The sequence below is a fragment of the Puma concolor genome, chromosome B1 (assembly GCF_028749965.1).
Source record: "Puma concolor isolate L17-30 chromosome B1, mPumCon1.1.hap2, whole genome shotgun sequence".
Lineage (NCBI taxonomy): Eukaryota > Metazoa > Chordata > Mammalia > Carnivora > Felidae > Puma > Puma concolor.
The window spans coordinates 101,953,787-101,972,239 of NC_141670.1; the positions used below are offsets into that span (position 1 = coordinate 101,953,787).

General features: G+C 39.6%; 1 protein-coding gene across 1 annotated transcript in view; it reads right to left on the minus strand.

Moving 5' to 3' along the window:
• The window catches only part of SPRY1 (sprouty RTK signaling antagonist 1), a 96,284-nt gene that overhangs the window by 7,882 nt on the left and 69,949 nt on the right, over positions 1–18,453 (minus strand). The window contains exon 4 of the transcript XR_015250244.1: positions 775–916. The gene's annotated coding sequence lies outside the window, so the exon portion shown is untranslated. The remainder of the gene's footprint in view (positions 1–774; positions 917–18,453) is intronic.

Here is an 18,453-nt window from a genome sequence, read left to right on the forward strand (position 1 = left end):
TAGTTATTAGGAAAATACAAATCAAAACTATAATGTGTCACTTAAAACCTACTATGATGGCTATAATAAAAAAGGGGGGGATAACAAGTATTGGCAAGGATGTAGAGAAACTGTAACATTCATGCATTGGTGGTAGGAATGTAAAATTGTGCAGCCAATTGTGGAAAATAGCTTGACAATTCCTTAAAAGGTTGAACACAGAAGTACCATATGATCCAGCAATTCCACTCTTAGGTAGATACCCAAGAGAACTGAAAGCAGGGACTCAGATACTTGTATGACAATATTCATAGCAGTATATCTCAATAGCCAAAAGGTGAAAACAAACTAAATGTCCATCAACATATGAATGAATAAATAAAATGAGTATATACATACAATGAAATATTATTCAGCCATAAAAAGGAATGAAAATCTGATACTTGCTACAATATAGATGAACTTTGAAAATATTATGCTAAGTGCAATAAGCTAGACATCCTAGCTTTTGCCCGCCATTTTGAGGAGAGGGTGAGAGTGCATTTGTAAGAGGAATCATGGCCAGGAGCATGTTGTTCTTGCTATTATTGTTTGGATGTTTATGTGTGTGAAGATAAAGGGATTTTGAAGAGTATACGGAGAGACTGTGGTTAGATATTGTAAGTTGTCTCACCAACTTATGCCCATTCAAACCCCCCTGTAGCCTAATTTCCTACACTGTAGAGGCTGGAAAGCTAAGTACTAAATTTCCAAAGAATCCCTTTAACTACCATTCCTTCATGCAGTTACACCAACCTGAGATTTGGATGCAGAAGTGAGCAGTATGTGGTAGCCATACACACAGAGATCTGATCTTGCAAGAACAGTAGCAGATCCGGTTGTTCTGGGCAGCTGCTAACATCTATATCTGTTTCAGGTTTCTCCCAGGAAGCATACTCTGAAATGGAGGTTAGCATGCAGAGAGTTTATTAGGGAGTGCTCTCAGGATCGAGATGTGTGGAGGAAGGGAAGGAAGCAGGATCAGGAAGAGGGCAAAGTAGGGTTGGCACTCAGTGTCATCTAAGGCCTCAGCTGACCCTATAGGGAGGTTTTCACAGGGACGGTCCTTCAGAATTGTCCTGAGTTGAGGCAAAAGGGGGCGGGGAGAAGGGGAGGCATCTTCACTCAGGGCAAGGGCTCTCTTCAGTCAAGGGCAATTCCCAGTCTGGGCTGGCTGGGGGAGAGCACATCTGGCAACACTTAAAGCAAGTGGAGGAATAAGTCCTTCAGTACTGAAGGGAGATCTGGGTGGAACATCATAACATCCAGTAGAGTGTACCCCTTACCTTGCTTATATGCACAGACTTCAGATAAGTTCTGGGAACAACTCCTCCACGACTGTGATGGCCTCTTTCCCTGGTGCTCAGTTATAAGAGGAATGTTAGAGGGACAAACTAAAGTGCCATCACGGCAACTGGTCTCACTACATGGCTCTTCTTTCTACAACTTATTCCAGATCTCTCCAACCTTTAGCTCATTCTTCTGGTTTAAATAAACTATTTGGTTGGATGACTAAGACCCTCATCCCTGAGAGATATGATTCCCTCGTCACAATACCCTTTTCAGGGGTGATAGATATTGGGCAAATAGAAACTGGACAAAGAGTACCAAGAGATGCACAAGTGGATCACCTGGATGCCAAACACATTCTCCCCTGTCTCCACTGTATAACAGCAGCTGTATCTTTTCCTGAAGACCATGGTCATTTACCCCTGCCAAGTTGGTGACTCTTTTAATCTCCAAAATACCTGGGTGGCAGCCATAACTTAATGTTCAACAGGACTTTTGCTGTTCCCCCAAAGAAGCATCTCCCCTTTAGAAACCAGGACCTCTAAACAGTGAGACTAGAGTTACGGGGATGAGGGGCATAAATTTCAAAAGTGGGGGTCACTTACAGTGATGATAACACAGTAACTCTCACTTCCAACCCTTGTTTCCTGACCCATGCATTTTTTTTTTTAATGTTTATTTATTTTTGGGACAGAGAGAGACAGAGCATGAACGGGGGAGGGGCAGAGAGAGAGGGAGACACAGAATCGGAAACAGGCTCCAGACTCTGAGCCACCAGCCCAGAGCCTGACGCGGGGCTCGAACTCGCGGACCACGAGATCGTGACCTGGCTGAAGTCGGACGCTTAACCGACTGCGCCACCCAGGCGCCCCGTCCTGACCCATGCATTTTTTACCTACTGGGGACATAGCACCATGTAATGGCTGTTGATTGGAGTCCATACTACACCCTAGAAAATGGTGCCCCATTCTCACAGATGTCATCTATGAGATGATGCCTCAGCTATGCCTTCAACAGATATTTCATAGCTCAATCAGGCCAGCAGCTTCAGGGCAGTGAGTAAATAGGACTAGAAGATTTTGTGGTCACATGGCCACACAATGGAAGTAGCTAATTAGTCCCACTAAGTGGGACCCAAGCTTTTAGGCCCATACATGTCTTCCATCCACTCCACTATGGCTACTACTTTTTTCATGGGCCTAATGTGCCAGCACTGAAGTAGCTCATGTCCAAGGCTGGCTAACATCAACTGACTGAATCAATTCTGACTGCTTGGTTGTTGTCTCCCTCCATAGTGGATGCTCTCATGCATACAAAGATCTTCACACTCAATCCTTCTAAAATCTATTCATATGCCTTTACTGCAGACCTGTTAGTCCCCAATCTTCCAATTTTTCTCCTTTCAAACTTCTGACCAAGCTGTTTTCCACTATCTTGGAGTCCATGTATATTCTTATTTGGGCCACTTCTATTTCCACATAGAATGGATGTCTAGGTACGTCACCCAAAGCTCTGCTCATTAGGAGAATTTCCTTTCACCACTTGTTTTAAGGCTACTCTGTCATCAGTGATGTGCTGGTAAATGTTTTACAACCAACTTTCCAGAGACAAAAAGAACCCTGACTTATAATATTTACTGCTTTCTGCAGGGGAAATACTCCCGCCATGGCCATTCCAAGCTCCCAATGTGATGTCTCTGAATGCAGAGTTTGGAAGAGATATGTACATTTGGCATATCTAGTATGAGCCACCTCTGGTGTAACACTGACTATATTATAACTACAGTCCATTTTCAGCTTGTACCAAGCTGATATTTCAGCTTGAAATACCAAGCCTACCCAGTGTAAACTGAGCTTGAGTTCTAGCCTTATTCAGCTGTCATATGGATCCCCCCATGTTCATAGGCACTTAGGTGTGAGCTGAGAAAGGGATACTAGTGCAACAGTGGTAAATGCCACAGGCTAGGTACTCTTACAGCTTACTTGTGGCCATCAGCTCTGTGTGTGCCTGATCCTGGACATACCACTTCCATCCAACAATAAATTGCTGCTGGTCCTGCCTGACTCATAAGTCTTTTTTTTTTTTTTTTAAGTTTATTTATTTATTTTGACAGAGAAAGAGCACGGGAGGGGCAGAGAGAGCGAGAGAGAGAGAGAATCTCAAGCAAGCTTCACACTATCAGCACAGAGCGCAACATGGGCTCAAACTCACAAACTGTGAGATCATGACCTGAGCCAAAACCAAGGGTCAGATGCTTAACCGACTGAGCCACCAGGCACCCCCCTGACTCAGAAGTCTTACAGAACCTGGCTCTGGCTGTACGATTCTGTCCTTAATGACTACTTGATGACCCATGGTCAGGTGTTCCATATCTACCAGTGCATGGTAGCCTGTCAGCAGCTGTTTTTCTAAACCTACATGACCCTCTGCTGCAGATAACATGGCCTGGTAGTTTATACTGTGAACTGTGGGAATTTACATTGTGATTCTTCTATTGGGATTGCTGTTAACTCCTCACAGCATATTTTCCCACCACAGATTCCTCCAATATTATAGTATTTGCTGGACCATATGGTCCAAATGCAGCCCGGACCTCCTACAAAATCTTTTCTACTCTAGATCCCACTCAAAGCTGGAAGTATTTTGGATCACCTAATAGATAGACAGAAGCAGCACTGCCAGATGTGGAATATGATGCCCTCAAACCCAATCAGGTTCCTAGTATTGTGCTTTCTTCTTTGGGATGGGAGATGTGAGATGCAAGAGTTTGTCCTTTGCTTTGAAGTTGGCACAACTATGAAGCTGTTTCAGCCTGTCTCAGACCAGTGGACTCATAAAAATTTCACTAAGGCCAGCCTCTGAATCATTGCAGTATTTATTTTCCATCTCTTAGAGGGAACTTTTCTTATCAAGGTTCTTATCAACATACTTGCCACTTATTGATCATAACTTCATCAACTCATTAATAGAGTGAAATAGTATGATGTTCTGGAGGATGTCTAGTTCGCTCAAGCCTCTCTGAGTTGTATTATTAAAGAGGGTGAGAAGGTAACATAGCCTTGGGGCAACACTATACTACTATCCATTTGAAGCGTGAACTATTTCTGATTCTTCTTTTTGATAAGGAAGGAAGGGAACACATCTACCAAATCAATGGCCACATACCAAGTATTTGAGGCGGTGTTCATTTGCTTTAGCAACCATACCATATCAGACACAGCAGCTGTCATTTAAGCTACTGTGTGGTTTTGTGATCATCCACGGTTAGCCTTCAGTAGCCATCTAGTTATTGTGAAAAGCAGACTGGTGAAATGAATGGAGATATAATGAGGACCACTCCCTTGCATTCTTTAGGTTTTTTTTTTTTTTTTCAACGTTTATTTATTTTTGGGACAGAGAGAGACAGAGCATGAACGGGGGAGGGGCAGAGAGAGAGGGAGACACAGAATCGGAAACAGGCTCCAGGCTCTGAGCCATCAGCTCAGAGCCCGACGCAGGGCTCGAACTCACGGACCGCGAGATCGTGACCTGGCTGAAGTCGGACGCCTAACCGACTGTGCCACCCAGGCGCCCCGCATTCTTTAGGTTTTAAGGGTGGACCTAATTCCTTCCATTTTTCCTGGGATGGTAAATTGTGGCTAAGGGGGAGGAAGTGGTAGTTTCAGAGGCTTCCACTTGTCCTTCCCTACTATAATAGCTTTTATCCCATAGACCAAGGAATCAACAGGGAGATTTTACCCACTACCAAGTATGTCCATTCAAATTATACATTTGGGGACCAGTAAAATAACCATTAGTTGGTCCATGGACCCACTGAACCCACTGGGAGTCAGATTTTGAGCTACCATCCCATATATTACCTGACCTCTAAAACCTCCCACCCTCAGAGGGGAACCATAATGACACTTCAAATCCCTGAATATCAAGATCAACTTGGATCCTGTATAAACAGCCCTTGGAAGGCTTAGATGTTCTCTTTTCTCAATGTATGGATTTCCAAGTAAGTGACTGTGGGCTAATGGGGAAGAACTGGAAGGAATCATTATATGTAGTCTTGACATCTTGCTGCACAATCCCTCCTCCTGGGGACCTGTCTTTTCCTATAGTTGTTGGGTTAGGTCAAAAATAAACTCAGGTATGGAAATTGGCAAAAGGACTGTGATTTTTATTGAAATGTTTCCCCTTAGCCTCATGATGATTCATCTTTAACTTCTTTTGTGTAAATGAAGCATATACTTATAGGCTTATCTATATTAAGATATTATCTATATTACCCCTAGGAATGCCTTGTTGTATTAACCATCTTCATTGCTCTTTGTAGGTGAAGGCCCCTGGCTACCACCCTGACCTTGTCACTCTCTGCCATACTTTTGCAATCACCTTGCATTCGATTTGTTCAGCATCACCATCTGGACTCTATTACTTTAGATCTTGTCATCCTCATTGATCTAAAAGTAATCTACTATTAAGCCTTCCCTCCGGGAGACAGACATCATTAAGTTTCTTAGTAATGTTAGTGACCCCTCAGTCCCCTCACCAGGGTAATACCTAATTGCTTTGGTAAATGTAACATCCTCCAGGCTCTCCTAAGAGACATATTTGGGATGATCAGTTTTATGCATCAACTTGACTAGGCTTCAGTCCCCATTTATTCAATCAAACACTAATCTTAGGTGTTGCTGTGAATATTGGATAGAAGAAGGGAACCACAGGCCGGAACAAGGTTGGGAGGCTACTACTTTGGAATTAAATAGTATCATTATGTTTGGAGGTTTAGGAAGAAGAGTCAAGCTACACTGTGACTGACCAATTGTAGTACCGCAATGGGCCATCCGGACACATTACTGTCCTTGGGCAGGCAGTATGAACGAGACCCTCTGCCTCCAGGTAGAAGCAGAATAGAGTGTGGAGGTTCGGTTGTAGGAGAAAAAAAAAAGAATAATAAAATTAGCTGGAAAAGTCTGAGTGGGCTAAAGAATCCACAAACTGGCAGATACCTTTTTATCTCAATCTAGACTCAAGATCTATCCTGGATATCAGTAACCATTGGCTAGAAATTGGGGTTTCACACATAGCTAGAAATTAAGAATTATATAATACCAACATAGTCTCAGAACCCCAAACCATAAAGTTAACACACAAGTTGACCATATGTCTCTATATCCCTGGAAACAATGGCAGGCAAATATAAACTCTATGGAGAAATACACCCTCAACTCAAGATGCACAAAATTCACATAGATAAAGCCTTACTAAAAATGATCCTACATAATTAATAATTATAAGATATATGAGGAATCTACCACACTTGGGAGTCAATAAACACAACGAAAATTAAGCAGCAAAATTAAAATAGTCAGAAATTCTAAATAAGATACTATTAAATAAATATGAAATAAATATACTTAAATAAATATAAAATAAAATAAATAAATATAAAAAAATAAACAAATAAAAATATTAAAAGACCAAGACTGTATGGAAAACTATTCAGAATTCAACACAGAGAGAGAAAGAGATTTAAAAATATGGAAGAGAGTTTAAAACACATAGAATATGCAATGAGAAAACCCATCACAGGATTTTCAGAAATATAGAAGAGAATGAGGGAGCAATAAAATGTGAAGACCTAGTAGCTAAAGTTTTTCCAGAATGGATGAATGATATGAATTCTTACATTCAGAAAGCATCATGAGTGCTGAAGAGTACATAAATGTAAATATACATCTAGATAAAGGGGAGATCACAAAAGCAAGCAAAGTTTAAAAATAGGAGAATAATAGATTTATACCAGACTTCTTAACAGAAGACATGAGCTGACAATTGAATATACTTTCAACATTGAGAGAAAATAGCAGATAATTCAAGATTCTATTTTCAAGTAAACTTTTATTCAATAGTAAGGATGAAACAGACCTTTCTACATAAAGAATCAAAGTCTTCACTATTATCAGACTCTTATTGAGAAACTTCTAAAATATGTACTTCAGGAAAAAGAGATTGAACTCAGAATGAAGAAACAAGATATAAAAGACAGTTTTATGCTAAGAAATGGTAAACATGGGCAAATCCTAAAAATAGTTTGCAGTATAGGACGGGTGCCTGGATGGTTCTGTCGGTTAAGTGGCCAACTTTGACTCAGGTCATCATCTAACGATTTGTGAGATCAAGTCCCATGTCGGGCTCTGTGCTGACAGCTCAGAGCCTGGGGCCTCCTTTGGATTCTGTGTCTCCCTCTCTCTCTGTCCCTCCCCCACTCATTCTCTGTCTCTGTCTCTGTCTCTGCCTCTGTCTCTCTCAAAAATAAATAAAACATCTAAAAATTAAAAAAATAAAAATACTTTGCAGTATAGGAGTAAAAATCAAGATGAAACTAAAATGCTACAAGACAATAACTTTAAAGGTAAATATAGATTTGTCAAGGATTTTATACACACATATACACACACACATATATATATGCATACACACATACACATACAGGTATAAATATAGATAGATAGATAGATAGATAGATATAAATATATAGATATAGATATAGATGAGATATAGATATAGATATAGATATAGATATAGATATAGATATAGATATAGATATAGATATAAAAGGTAACTTCCAAACCAGAATTGGTAAAGAATTGGGGGAAAAAATTAGTCAACTAAAACAGGCAGAAAAGGAAATGGGGAGAGGAAAGGAAGAAAGGGAGTGAAATGCATAGTAAGTAAAAGCCACCAAATAATATGTAGAAATTAAAGCAAATTATGCCAACAATCACATTGAATGTAAGTAGATTAACTCGCCTGTTAAAAGACTGAGATTTTCAGATTAGATAGAAAGACTAAATCCAATTATCTCCTGATTCCTGATGGAAAATTATTTCCTGATGGAAAAGATATACCGAGTAAATATTTATCCAAAGAAGGTTGTTGTAGTTAGATTAATATCAAACAAAATCAACCTTAAGACAAAAGGAATTTTTAGAGATAGATACTACATAATAATCAAATGAACAATTTGCCTAGAAAATATGATAATTTTAAACTTGTATGTACTTAATAAAATAGCTATAAAATGTATAAAGCAAAAATTTCAGTATTACAAAGAAAATTTGACAAAACCATGCCATAATCATACTTCTGTGAAACTGGTAGATCAAACATATGCAAGCCAATGAGGATGGGAACAGGAATTAAGGGCTGGAGAGATCTTTTTAAGGTGAAATATTCTAACACCACTGTAGTGATGTTTACATAATTTTGTAAATTTATTAAGAATCATTATATTGTGCAATTTTAAATGGGTGAATTTTATGGTATATAAATTACACCTCACTAAAGCTGTTATAAATAAATCTAGAGGGTTATAGAAAATTTTATGAACCTATCTAGTATACTGCATCTGCAAATTAAGATACAAAAATTCTACTCAAGGGGCACCTGGCTGACTCAGTTGGTTGAGAATCTAACTCTTGGTTTTAACTCAGGTCATGATCTCAGGGTCGAGGGATTGAGCCCCACTTCAGGCTCCAAGCTCAAAGTGGAGCCTGCTGAAGATTCTCTGTCTCTCCCTCTGCCCCTCTCCCCTGCTTAAGCATGCTCTCTCAAAAAAAAAAAAAAAAAAAAAAAAAAAAAAATTCTACTCAAGCACAAATGGAATATTTAGAAAATTTCTCTTCCATGCATACACAAAGTAAATCTCAGCTGGTAAGAAAGAGTTAACATCTGGTAGATCATATTTCTTGAACATAATTAATTAAAATTAGAAGATTAGGGGCACCTGGGTGGCTCAGTTGGTTAAGTTTCCAACTCTTGATTTTGGCTCAGGTCTCACAGTTTGCCAGTTGGAGCCAAGCATCAGGCTCCGTGCTGGCAGCGCGGAGCCTGCTTTGGATTCTCTCTTTCTCCCTGTCTCTCTCTCTCTCTCTCTCTCTCTCTCCCCTTCCCTGCTCGCTCTCGCTCTCTCTTTCAGAATAAATAAATAAGCATTGTTTTAAAAATTAGATGATTAAATAAGTGATTTTTATTTTTTTTTTATTTTTTTTTAACGTTTATTTATTTTTGAGACAGAGAGAGACAGAGCATAAACGGGGGAGGGTCGGAGAGAGAGGGAGACACAGAACCTGAAACAGGCTCCAGGCTCTGAGGGTCAGCACAGAGCCTGATGCGGGGCTCAAACTCACGGACCGCGAGATCATGACCTGAGCCGAAGTCGAATGCTCAACCGACTGAGCCACCCAGGCGCCCCAATAAGTGATTTTTAAAATTAATGTCTGAAATACTTTTAAGTCATGAACTTAAGAAATCACAGTACAAATTAGAAAATATTGGGGCACCTGGGTGGCTCAGTCAGTTAAGCCTTGGGCTTTGGCTCAGGTCATGATCTCATAGCTCGGGAGGTCAAGCCTTGTGTCAGGCTCTGTGCTAACAGCTCAGATTCTGTGTGTCCCTCGCTCTCTGCCCCTCCCCCACTCATGCTCTGTCTCTCTGTCTCTCAAAAATAAATAAATGATTAAAAAAATTAGAAAATACTTTGAACTGAAAAAAAAAGCACTTTCACTGATGTCAAAACATGTAGAATAAGCTAAAGTAGGTATTTAATAGGACATATAAGTCTGAACTATTGATACTAGGAATATGTGAAAAGGGGACATTACACATATGATGTTTTTTTTAATCTTAAGAGAAAAATATGAATAACTAAAATATGAACTAACTAAATAACTTAGACACGAGTTACATGGTCTTAACTTCAAAGAGATAGAAATGTGGAGGAGAGCACGTGAATGAATATTCAGAGGGTCATAAATGTTTCTGCCACATCTAGAAAGCAAAAAATAAATTGTTGTGGTTTGCAGATGATATAACCAAGTGTAGAAAACTTAAGTAAATTTATAAACTATTAAACTGATATAGAGGGGTGCCTGGGTGGCTTGTTCAGTTAAGCATCAGACTCTTGATTTCAGTTCAGATCATGATCTCAGGGTGGTGAAATCCAGCCCAGAGTTGGATTCCGAGTTGAATGTAGAACTTTCTTACGATTCTCTCTCTCCCTCTTTCTCTGCCTCTCCCCTCCTCTTTCTTTCTCTCTCAAATAAATAAATAAATACAATGATATAGAATATACTACTAGAACTAATGTGTTGGCAAAGTTACCTGCAACAACACACAAAAACCAATTTCACTGACATACACCAATCAGATTGAAATGTAATTTTTAACAAAATTAAAGACATTTTTTAAAGTTTTATTTTATTTATTTAGAGAGGGGGTGGGAGGGGCAGAGAGAGAGGGAAAAAAAGAGAATCTCAAGCAGACTCCATGCTGTCAGTGCAGAGCCCAATGCGGGCTTGAAGTCATGAACCATGAGATCATGATCTGAGCCAAAACAAGAGTCAGACACTTAACTGACTGAGCCACCCAGATGCTCCTAAAGATACTTTGTAACAAATGCCACAAAGGGTGACCAAGATCTACATAAGAAAATTTTAAAACTTCATTGAAAGACATGAAATAAGACCTGATTTAAAAATATATCTAGGGATTCTGTCTCCCTCTCTCTCTGCCCCTCCCCTGCTCACACACTCTCTCAAAAATAAAGTTAAATAAATATATATATAATAAACATAAAATTATACATATAAAATGTTCATAGATGGGAGTACTCAACATCAGAAATGCATTCATTTTCCCCAGATTAATCTCCAAATTCCATGCAATTCAAATTTAAAATCTCAATAGATTCCTCTTTCTTTCTTTCTTTCTTTCTTTCTTTCTTTCTTTCTTTCTTTCTTTCTTTCTTTCTTCTTTCTTTTCTTCTTGATGTACATATGTTTAACTTTTTAAGCTGGTCCTAAAATTCATATACAAGAGGAGGGGAGCCTGGGTGGCTCAGTCAGTTAAGCATCTGACTTCAGCACAGGTCATGATCTCAAGGTTTGTGAGTTCAAGCCCCGCGTCAGGCTTTGTACTGACAGCTCAGAGCCTAGAGCCTCCTTCAGATTGTATGTCTCCCTCTCTCTCTGCCTCTCCTCCACTTGCACTCTGTCTCTCTCTCAAAAATAAATGAACATCAAAAGAAAAAATTAAAAATAAAATAAATAAAATTCATATAAAAGAGAAAAAATCAAATAGAAACAATTTTTGAGTCAAAGAATGAGAAATATTAAGATTATATCTGGCTGCAAAGTTACCAAAAACATATATATCTACAATAACTTAAATTAATTATCATTTGTATCACATAACAAATGATCACATACCTATAGAGAGAAAAAATGAAAATACACTAACCAAAGAATTTGAATCTGGATCTCTCCCACCAGTTATTTCTTAATCTATTATTTATTAATTTAAATTAATAAAGTGACATTGTGATTATACATCCATCTGCACGAGCTTGATATATGAATCAGCTCCTATAAAAGGATTCATTTTCCACACAGCGATAACAAGTCAAGTTTCTGATCCTACAAGTTCAGATCATTATAAATTCATGAAAGTAAATGCCATGCTGTAAGGACATTTGATAGACAATCATCTGACTTCTTCAGGTAGCAGCTCTGGCCACCCTCAAAGTCTTCCATTAGACACTAACTCCTTTTGTACCAATTTCATGTTTATTCACTATCCTTCTGGTTTCAAATACAGCTTCTCATATCAATCTTTATAAAGTAAGATTATTTCTCCATCTTGCATGACACTCTCCAATCAAAATTGCCTACAATGGGCTAGAGACTGCTCTAAACTGGAAGGAGGGATAGGTCTTTACACACATTACGGGAAAAAAATCTGCTACATAACTAAGTGATCATTGCCATTCCAGGGCATAATGTAGATTTCACAATAGCGTATGGCATTGTGCTTTGCTTAGAGTGGCACCCAATAAATATTTTGACTAAATGGTTGTCACAGCAAATAAAACCAACATAACAATCCATAATTTTTGGATATTAAAATTCCCCAGAAATGTTTCCTTACCATATAACTCCCATCATATGCCTAGTAGAGACAAATTAAGTCGAGCCAAATGAATAGGTTAAATGGTTCAACATGGATAAATGGGATATGCAGCATGGATACAAAGGCCTACTCAGGTAACAAAGCTCTTGAATCTAAGCTGATCTTTTTAGAAGAATTATCAGCATATCTTAACATGACACTGAGAAGTAATTAAATGCACTTTGGTCTGAAGTGAGGAGAAGGATGTGGGAGGGGGAATAAATTCTTGTTTTCTTTCACAGTCAAAAAATCAAAGAAGACTATGGTTTAATGCTCCAGGACATTACCTTGGAAGGGGGGGTGGGGGGGTGTTTTTGTGGCTCTCCCAGAATATCTTTCTCTGCGTGTTGCTGCCAGACTTTCTTCCTTAAAGACACTACATAAATCACTACTGGAGAAATAATTTACAGCCACAGAGGAGGAAAGGGGTGGGGTGCGGGGAAGAACACTCTTTTGTAGATTACAATGAGAAGTCCTGAATTTTCAGCAGACTCTATGAAGACGGAAGCAGGAGGCAGCTGGATAGGAATATGAAACATATTGTGCCCAAACACACTTCCCATCTTCATGCTGTGGGCCGGGATCCATCTGTTTATCATTGGATGTAACACAGGCTGGAGTGAAATGTGCCATTAATAGTTTTGGGAAGTTGGGAAGCAGAAGGGGAAATGGTAATCCACACAAAGGTCCTCAGAATTGGCTGCCTTCTAACTAGCCACATCTAACAACGTGTTTATAGACAGCAGCAAAATTTGCAACCTGGTCTTCCCAATCAATCCCAGGTACAACACTGTTTCTTACCAGGGAGAATCAAACACAGGCAGAAGAGATGATTTGGGACATGTTTCTAATGGAGAGATAGCCAAAAAAGATGAGGAACTTAACCAGCAGCAGATTCTTCTTCCAGCTATCTCAATTTTGATGAAATACAAAAGAAGAGATTTATAGTCTTGTTTACATTTGTGAACAACAGGTAAGAAGAAGACATTGGCCTAATTCATTATATGATCTGCTTTTCAGGAAGATGTGGGCTTTCAACATTATCCCCAAAAGGTTCTTGAGCAAACCTACATTTATGCTATTTATAAGTTCCACCACATGGATCATTCTCCATGAGAATGTCTACCTCATGAGAGGTAACAGATGGATGAAATGTTTAGTTACTCCACTAACATATCAATTACTGCCTTCGATATAGATGTTTAATCTGAACAATTCAAACTAAAACATTTATTCTCCTGAATTTGTGATGGGCTTTCATTTTTCACTTGCATCATTTTTGAAAAATATCATGGTGCTCAGGGAAAAATGCTCTGAGAAGGAAACTTTTAAGTGGGGATCAGAAGGATGCCCCATGCAATGAACTCTGGTCTAATATATTAATTGGCATGTTTTATCTTCTGATAGTTTCTGCTACCTTTGACCCTGCCTGTCTTACACAGTTAACCTGGAGGAATCCACTCCCTCAAAGGAGGATTGTTTTATCAAAACTCTGAGAACCAGAGCTGTCAAGACTTAGATGCCAACTATTCAACAAAAGAATCAGAGGAATATAGGACCAATCCCTACCATGTAGGTTTGTCTACGTCAGTATGTGAATCACACGCAAAACTAAAACATTTCATCCATCTGATTCACCCGGAACCACCTGACTCTGTATGGAATTCTGAACTGTGGCCCACATTTGTCCAACTTTTACTGGGTGCCTATTCTACTGCACAAGAATTGTAAGGAATAAAATTATAAGTAGGCTACCTTACCTGTCCTCCAAGAGCTTAAAACCTCACAGCATAGGTAAGAAATACATCCAGATAAGTCTAATACAAGGCACCATGTGAAAGTGCCACCAGAGAGGTGCCACTCAGTCTAACATGCCACTCCCCAAAATGACCTGTGCCTTTCATATCATCAAAAGCTATCATTATTTTGGGGGATTTACTTGTATGTTAATGGTCTGCCTGACTAGAATAAGCAGGTATTAGTCTGTCTCTATACAACAGTTTTCCTAGAACACAGCAATAGCCTGGCTATTCAAAGCATATTTTGTTGAATGAATGAAGGAAGGAAAGAAGGAAGGAACTCATGCCAACGTCTATTTTTTGTTTGGTGATTATATCAAATTTTATTTTTCAAGAATTTAGAAAAGTAGGCCTTGTGTGCTAGATTGGCTACTGCCAAGGTGACACCACCATCAACCCCTTCTAAGCCTGAGAACCGCACTGGAATCCTCTTGCAGAGTTATAGGAGAGGACTTGGAATAGATGTGGGAAGTGAAGCTAATTCTCTGTTTCTCTGGGGGCATTTGCACACATATGCACAGACTGGTTTTTGAGATCCACCCAATAGGCTGATAAAGTTAGTGAGACTTTCTCAGAGATTCTCAAGAAGAGTGGCAGCTTGCAGACAAGCTTTTGAAAACTACTCCACCTGTTATCAGTGTCACCTCCTCTGATCTTTGGGCAGCCTCTCTGACCTTCAGGGGCAGCACTGGTGAACCTCTCCTTCCCCGCCTCACAGCTCTTCCAAAAGTTGGACAAGTTCATAATTATCAATTAAACTCTTTATATCTAAAACACAAAGAATGGCTTCTATTTGCTTGACCAAAACTTGACTTGTCCATTCAGGAGTTTACTCTGCCCTCTCACATATGTCCACACTCACATGAATAGTGTCTATCTCTGGATCATTCCATCTCAATAATTTCAGATTAACTTTCCTTTTGCACAAAAAGAACCAGTCCACATAGAAAAAAAGACTACTGTCACATAAGACAAATGATTTTCAGTCAATTATTCTTTAAGATATCAACCTAGTTCTCCTCGTATATATTCAATACTTCTGAATAATCATTTTAATTTCATGATGAGAGTTTTGTTGAGTCTCTCCACTAACTTAGAATGAATCCATACCTCTCAGCAGGTATGTGTTCTTTCCATTTATGGGTGGAAAAGCTGACACATGTCAGAGCCAATAGTAGCTCTGATATATCACGTTTCTTACTTTACATTAAATAACATTAAAAATGCAGTATCATTGGGGCGCCTGGGTGGCGCAGGTCGGTTAAGCGTCCGACTTCAGCCAGGTCACGATCTCGCAGTCCGTGAGTTCGAGCCCCGCGTCAGGCTCTGGGCTGATGGCTCGGAGCCTGGAGCCTGTTTCCGATTCTGTGTCTCCCTCTCTCTCTGCCCCTCCCCCGTTCATGCTCTGTCTCTCTCTGTCCCAAAAATAAATAAAAAACGTTGAAAAAAAAATTAAAAAAAAATGCAGTATCATTTTAAATAGAAAGTTTCAAAAATAATAGTAATTTTTTATAGCCAGCATCATCAATGTCATAAGAGGCCACATCTTGAAACTTAACTTTTAACTTAAGAATACAAGCCACACATATTCGATTGATTAATTTTAACTCTCAGGAACATTTCATTGTATCTTCCTAAAGATTTTTATTCAAATCTTCCACTTCCAGCATTTCCCGGCACAGGTTGGTCCCAACACCTGCCAAATCTGCTAAGATTGCTCACAGATAATGTCAAGGGTGCAGCGATAGAAACAATTAAAAAAATTTTTTTTCCCCAAGTTGAGGGCTGAGTGGCCTTTCCCTCCATGGATTTATGGGACAGGCTTCTCCAGAAGGAGTGTGGAGAATACCAGGATGTTACAAACACAGAGCAGTGCATGCTGAGAGCCTGGAGTTCACATTGGCCTCTTCCATTTGGGAGCTGCTGTACTGAGCACAGACAGCTCATGTCTGCCTCTCTCCTTGTCTCGGCTGGACTGGCGTCTTACTGTTCTTGGCTTCCCAGCACATGGTTCAGAGCTCCCCACTGAGCATCCTTGTGACAGCCAAATCTCCAACACTACTATATCAGACATGTGTGCATTTTTTTTCTTCTATCTTCATTATCCTAAAGCAAAGCCTGCCCCAGCACCAATAGGTACTATGGGAAAGGAAAAGGGATATAACATTTAATGAGAGACACAGATTGATGTTCCTGAGTGCACTATACTTTAAAGAGCATCAAAGAGGTGCACCAAGTGACCAGATTCTGAATGTGAAGACCCTGGGTGATATGAGTCTCAGAATCCTCTTTTGCAGTAATTAATGCCAATTCCTGTGGTAGCAGTCACTATTCACTGAAATAACATGCATGAAGCACTAAGTTCAGTGACTGGCACATGGTAACCATAACCACAATAGTAGAAACAAGCACTGATGGAGCAAAAATGCTTTTAGGATGAAAAGCCTTCCTATGCCACTTGTTAGCTGCCCTTCACCAAACCCTTCACCTCTTGAGCCTGATGGCCTCACCTGCCAGATGAATCTAATACACAGGTGCTCTTAACTCATGGGCTGCCTTGAAAGGCAGACAGGAATACCTACATGAAGGTGAACTGTACGTTGTAAAACTTTAAGCCAAAGAGAGCCTGTGTAAGTCATTTCCTTACCCACCAAGCTTATTTGGGTAAACTGGAAATCTTAAGAGGTCACAGAAGAAGTACTAGGAAGCACGGGGTAGAATACTGATGATCAGAGAAATTGTGCTCATTCATAACACCTTAAACCAACTCGTATTGAAAACCTCTAAATAAAAATACATCAAAGCATAACCGATCAGCATTTCTGTCAAAAAAAAAAAAATGGGCAGGAAACAAAAGCTATACCAAATATAAGAAGTTCCACATGCTTTATTGAACTCCTTTACTGGAGGCAGGAAGTGTGTGAATGCAAATTCTCCAGATTCCTGAGCAGCAGTGTCCCCAGCTAGGCACACATCACAATATGTCCCAAAACTCCATTAGCTAAACTCCTACCTTGCAATTCTAGAGCCACACACATTTTACACACACACATCCAATTTAAGAACACATTGTAGAAATTGTTCAATCATAAGCTATCACTTTTTTTAAGAGTTAAATAGAATTCCAAGAGGAAGAAGGAATGTCATTATGAAATCTGTGTGTATGGGAGGGCCAGAGAAGGACCGAGGGCAAACAGTAAGCTATGCTATCAGGAGGAATTTAAACAGGTAGTCAGGTTTCTGAGTATGGAAAGGAAAGAAGTTTCAATTGGACTACATTCAACAGGACATGAGCCCGGAAGGACTGCTTTAGTCTTATGATATAAAAAGAAGTTATATAAGTTGAACAAATGCTCCTCTCTTTCAGGAATGTCTTACACAAGTCGCACAAACTGTCAGAAGCCTTGGGGAAATAGCTGGTGGCAAAAATGTTTGTCCAGTGCTCAGCTGATAGGCATGCATTGCAAAACTCTCCCTGGTATTTATTAGCCTTACCCTGCCCCCCGCACACACACAAAACCACACAGCAGCGACTCCACATGAAAGTGGAGTCCTCACTACCCTTTCGCCCTTCTGAATTTCTGCCAGCAGATCAGCTCTGGTTCAGGGAGGAGTGCCTCTGAGAGCGTCTTCCTCGTTCCTCCCTGCGCCATACCTGTTCTGGACATAAACGGAGGCCTCCATCTCCCCAACTGTTTATCTAATAAAAGACACATTGTTCACAGCCACACTAGAAAAAGCATCATAGATTGTACCTCGGGCATGTCTCCTCATCAGCAGAAAGATGGCTTCAATGACCTAATTATTCCTACCCCTAATTCTATGATCTTTTAGAATGTTTCAAAGGAAAAAAAATTCCAGTTGGGTAGAAGGAATGAGAGAAAAAAAGAGCAAAAATCTTTTCAAGTAACTTGACCTTATATATTTGGTATCCCCACCCTGAGAACTGGATCTTCATTTACTGAAAATTGTTTATGGTTCCTTCAAGTGAAATTCCAAATTTCCCTTTCCAGCATGTATTAGGGTGAAAAGGCAAACATATTTGAATTTTTCATGTTATAAAAGTCAAGAAAGTACAACTTTTCCCTCCCAAGCGTTTTCCAGGATCTATTTGCACAAGTGCTACTTAAAGATTGGGTTAAGTAGATTAATGGAGCAGACATCTCCACAATGGGATAGTACCGGAGGGCTTATTAATCTAATTCTTAACTCCTCCTTCAAAGAGGCTACTCTTTCTGTCTTGTGTGCCTTACAGAAATGGACCACCTAAAGAGAATAACAACAACGATAATAAACCACCCAAACTGAGTCCTCACTATGTGCCAGGTGCCACACAAAGCACCCCGCA